The 5507-nt window shown below is 33.2% G+C and overlaps 1 pseudogene across 1 annotated transcript; it reads right to left on the bottom strand.

Moving 5' to 3' along the window:
* Positions 1–1085: 1085 nt before the first annotated feature.
* LOC143580261 (LOB domain-containing protein 39-like) lies at positions 1086–2411 on the bottom strand (annotated as a pseudogene). The gene is made up of 2 exons (XR_013143608.1): positions 2220–2411; positions 1086–1569 (listed from the first exon to the last, which is right to left on the bottom strand). The product of XR_013143608.1 is annotated as an LOB domain-containing protein 39-like (transcript).
* Between the last annotated feature and the right edge of the window lie 3096 nt (positions 2412–5507).

The raw sequence follows: 5507 nt of genomic DNA on the forward strand, positions 1-5507 counted from the left end.
ATATGAGGGTGATGGTTAAAGCTTGAGATCTTATAGTTTTAGATTTAAAACCTGACTCAAGTGAGGTTTTACCACAATATTGGGTTTCTTTAAGGTATTCTTGGGTGAGTCATGTCTGAAACGTCAAAATCAATAAACGATTGACATCTTAAAAATCTTTTCACGAGAATAAAAAAATTGTTATTTGCATTATTATTTATTAATATGTATTGTTACACTGTTATTTTCACATGTTTGTAAGAAACATGAAACTTTATTCTCGGTGTGTGCCTCACTAGTTGCCAAGAATTAAGCCAAGTGAAATGCAAGGATATAAATCACTCATTTTTTGTGAGGTTGGATTATTTTGGATACGTGGTGGTTGCAACTTGCAAGTACACATTTGATGTGCGTTCTTAGGCTAGGTGTAGTGAGCGATAGGGGTGAGAACACCGCCCCCTAGGCGACAAAATGGGCGACAAGGGTGTGGGCGACGGGGTAATTTCCTAAAGAGTTGGTTATTTACCCAAGTAGATCAAACATGGCTTCACAAAGTTAAATTAACCTTTTAAAAAATATATATTTTTGGGAACAAGATCTCATTGACGTGAGGAATCAGTTTGAATTGCTCAAACATGATACGGTCTGAGCCATCCATTGAATATGGTTCTTCTACCTTAGACGCAACACATTCGCGTTCACATCATGCATCAACCATAAATATTATATTTTTGAATTCTAAACCTTTTGTATAAGTTCACTTTTACAGTTGAGTGTGCTTTAACCATGATACCAACAATCCTGGCTGCATTTACCTTGTATGGTATTTTTGAATATTGAGTGACGGTTCAAGAAAACATAACACGGTATATCACATATTGATATTTGTATTTAACATTGTGTCTGCTACGGACAACTTTTTATATTAATAGTAACACCATTAGTCTTACAAAATTATTCTGTAACATAATGATCATTCTTACATATGCATATGGGAATTTTATGTAGTCAACAAAAGATCTTAATTCAACATAAAAAATGGCATTTCAAACATAATAATTATCAAAAGCTAATTCTCCGGCCGGAGGGAAATCCTGAGCCGGCGATCTACAAAACTCACCGGAATCTAAACTTCGGCCGAAAAACATCATTTAAACAGATTCAACAGATGCAATTCTCTTCCTTCTTCACCATAATAATTATTATAATTATAATTATACTCCCCAAAGCACGTCGTAGTAGTCACCGACGACTCATCCGAATTCATCGACGGACTTCCCTGCCGCCGTTTCACTTCCGGAAAACTCCGATTCAGATTCAGCTCGAGATCATGACACTCCGTTACATTTCGCTTCTGCATTTTTGATCAAGGCTGTGTGACCGGATCAATTTCCGACGAGTCGTCGAGTTTCGACATCATCAGAAACCCGTCGATTAAGTCTGCGATTGGTCGTAACGTGCCACCGCGAAGCACTGTTTCCACTGCTGCTTGACAGAGGTGCCAGTTTCCAGTCCATAACAGTCCGACGGCTCCAGTCACCGGATTCACTGTCCGGCCGGCTGCTTCGAATAACAGTGATTGGAAAAGAGCTGCATATGCAAAACAGTCTAAATAATTTTAAACTGAAAAGTAGTGGTAACATCGAAACAGTAGGCAAGCAGGCAACAAGCTGATAACAAGTTTAATTAAAAGTAGATTAATTGAAATCGCATCCATTACAAACCTAGCTAAATCAATTTAGTAATAAATTTATGAATTAGGTTAAAATATTCAAATCAAACAAAAGTAGCTAAATCTAACAATCTCATCAATCATAAACAGTAGCTAACTCAATTTAGTTATAACTTATAAATTCATGAATTAGTAGCTAAATCTAAACATCATATTAATCACAAACCCTAGCTAACTCGAGTTAATCATAATATGATGATTAAATTCAAAATTCGAATAAAAAACTAACTGAATCTAACTATCTGTATAATCACAAACCCTAGATATATCTATTAACTCGATTTAGTCATGAAATAGTCAAAAAAATCAAATCAAAACTAGCTAAATCTAGATATATGCATGAACAACAAACCCTAGCTAACTCGATTTAGTCATAAATTCATGAATTAGTCAACAATTAAGTCATAATTTCAATATTAGGTTAAAACTCGAATCAAAACTAGCTAAATCACGATCTAATTCAACTGAACGTCTTATTAAACCTAGCGTTCAAGTGACGGTAGTTTACATGGACGTTGAGTTTCCGGCACGGCGGAGATGAACGACATGAGTCCGGCACGTCCAAAGAACTTGGCAACAAAGACAGTAGCATAGCCTTGAGATTCAGGCGCATCAATCCACTGCAAACACGGACGGAGAATACATGACTCACTGCATCCTTTACGAAGCACTCGACATCCGTTGCAACTCATTATTAGTTGCCGGAGATGGGGAGAAAAAACCTAGGGAGTGGTGGGATTTGTTTAACTGTGGTTGGGTTAGTGGGTGGGTGTGGTGGATTCCAAAGTATTGGGTGAGAGCGGCTCCGTGTTTTCGCGGACTTATCTATTCTTCTTTCTCTCTTATTATTATTATTATTATTATTATTATTTTATTGGTTAATCACTTAATTGTTTGATGCTGTTTCCTTTTCAGATCGATGTGATGGAATCCAAAGAAAATATATACGTCACCATTAAAGGTAAATATATTTTTTTTAAGTTATGTTTAAAGTCGATTCCTTAACGCCAGTTATCAGGTTTGAACCCATAATTAAAGCCATGATTTGTTTCTTCACCTAGATATTCATGAAAATGGCCCAAGTGAGAACCGGGTATAGCGACCAAATTCGCACTGAGTGTTATCTTTTATTCATATGTCTACAATATATATAAACGAAGACATAAAAATCCTACTTGTCGCGATGTGGTCGCCCCCTCTTTTGTTGGAGTCACCAAATTTGCTTGATTTTTAAATGGAGGCTTCTCATGCATTTGACCCGAATTCATGGGTATTGGTCTTACCAAACCCATATATTCCTTAAACGGGTTATAACATCTCATTAAATTAAAAATTATTCTCCCCAAATTATTTATTTAAAAATCCTATAAAATAGGATATTATAAAAAATAATATCTTATTTATTTAAAAAAGATATATATATTATTTAAATTAAAAAACTAATTTGATAGTAAAAAAAATAAACGGGTCTTGGGTCTCATCAAATCATAAGTATATTATTAACTTTCATAAATATTATTTATAATTAAAAAACCAATTTCATAGTAAAAAAAATAAACGGGTCTTGGGTCTCATCAAAACCATATAGCTTTTAAACCGGGTTATAACATCTCATTTATTTGTAAAACAATTTATCATCAAACCATAAGTATATTATTAACTTTCATACAATAAAAAAATATAAATTAAAAAAATAAATAAGTATTAGAACAAATAATATAAAACAACCCCATAATACGGGGGATAAAAACTAGTTAAATATATATATATATACACACACACACATTAAATTGTATTAAAAAAATCAAAAATCTAAATAGTAGCGATTAATTCGAAACATAAGGCAAGCAAGCAATAAATTGCTCTGATGCGCCTTTGAATTGCAAAACATAATATTTTAAAAACTACATTGACTGATCTTGAGTCATAATGTTACAATGCATGATCAGTTGAACATGGCTAAGTAGCTCCACAACATCATCTGCGAGGAAACCAAAAGTGTCAAAATCAAAAGATATATATTGGTTGTCAAACTCGCATTTTCATGTTTAATCTTACATGAAGCAAGGTACATTATTAATGAACACAAAAGGTCATGTGAGATGTATTGGTGCAAATTTTTCTCATCATTTTCATTTTGACAGGCAACAGCAAGATAAATCAACTCTTAATTTATATGTTTTCTTTAATTATTTTTATATATTTTGAGCAGGGCCGTCTCCAAGAATTTAAATAGCTCGGCCGAGCCAAAATAAAAAGACCCGTAGGCTTTAACGAAATTTTTTATTCGCTAATGTACATGGATAAAACTTTTATTGACCGATTTATTATAAGTAGAAACCATTCTAAGCATGTAATTATCTTGTAAAACCATTGCAAATAACCTTATTTTTAACACCAAAAAACATATATATGTAATGTGTGTAAAAAAGTTTGTGCCCCCAAAAATTATGTGCCCCGGCCGATGGTGCGGCCCGCACACCCTCCGAGCCTCCCTTGATTTTGAGAAAAAACTTAAACGAGCCTAAGTTGTATTGTGTCGTGTAAAATTTATTCATAGGAGTCTACGAGAGGTCAAACTTAAAAAATACACAATGCTCAAGTTCGGGTTCGATAACTAAACGAGCTTTATTTGAGGTTTGGACTTGGAAAAAGGAAAAAAGAAAAACCTTGCTCATTTCGAGCTTTTTATCAATCTGGGCTCAAATAGCTAGTGAACAGCTCAACTGTGTTGTTTAAAATTCATTCCCAAACATGCCACTTTGTAAGTTTTAATATTACTTAAAAGTTTTAATATGACTTTTAAGTGTGTTATCGTGTTTATTGGGAATTACTTCAGGTTATCAAGGTTAATATGTACATTTTCTAGAACTTTGCTTTTCTAATTTTTAAAGTTCTTTCAAATCAAATTGAATTATATTTCCTTTATTATAATGACTTTATCCTTTCGTTCACAATGATCTCGTGTTTGTACACTACCGGGATATAATCAAATTCAGTCGACTTGTTCACTTGTTGTCTCAAACGTAAAATACTAAATATGCAAAACCATGTTTTTTGAACTTTAATTAGATATATATTTGAATTTTACGATCTTAATTCTTCTATGCCTTACTTTTTGACATGATGACGGATATGTAATTATATATGTTAATACATAAAAGTTGTATGATGACCCTTTAATCGTTATAGTGGTGGGAACCTTGGTTTGGTATGGATAACAATTCTTATAGTGGTGGGAGCCTTAATTTTGGCATGGATAACAATTCTTATAAGGAGTGTTTGGTTCACAAAAGTTTAAATAAAACCTATAAATATAATGTAGGATTTGGATCAAATACAAATGAAATTAACATGTTAATTGTGAAAATCTAGTAGTCTTTATATATACAAGTAGAGTAATTATGTAATTACTATAATGTAATTACATAATCACTCTACTTGTATATATATAATTACTGTACTTGATTCTCACGATTAACATATTAATTTTATTTGTACGTTAAATCTCCCATATATATATATATAGGGGAAGGATCAAGAGAGAACTCATACTTTAAGAGAGAACTAGAGAACTCCTAAATGGAGGGTTATTTTTGTAAAAGTCCCAATTAAACTCTAACACATCGTGAGAACCTCTGTGCCCCTGTTTTTCCCATCTCCCCTGAGACAACTATTGAAGATCAATTTTGATGCACAACCATCGATCTGAGCCCTAATCGACAATAGATATTGAAGATCGATTCTCTATGCATCGCTATGCGTATATATCGACGAAGATCGACTCTCTAGTCAT

The sequence above is a fragment of the Bidens hawaiensis genome, unplaced genomic scaffold (assembly GCF_021521415.1).
Source record: "Bidens hawaiensis isolate Kalapana, Puna unplaced genomic scaffold, B.hawaiensis_p1.1 tig00030294_1, whole genome shotgun sequence".
NCBI classification, from domain to species: domain Eukaryota; kingdom Viridiplantae; phylum Streptophyta; class Magnoliopsida; order Asterales; family Asteraceae; genus Bidens; species Bidens hawaiensis.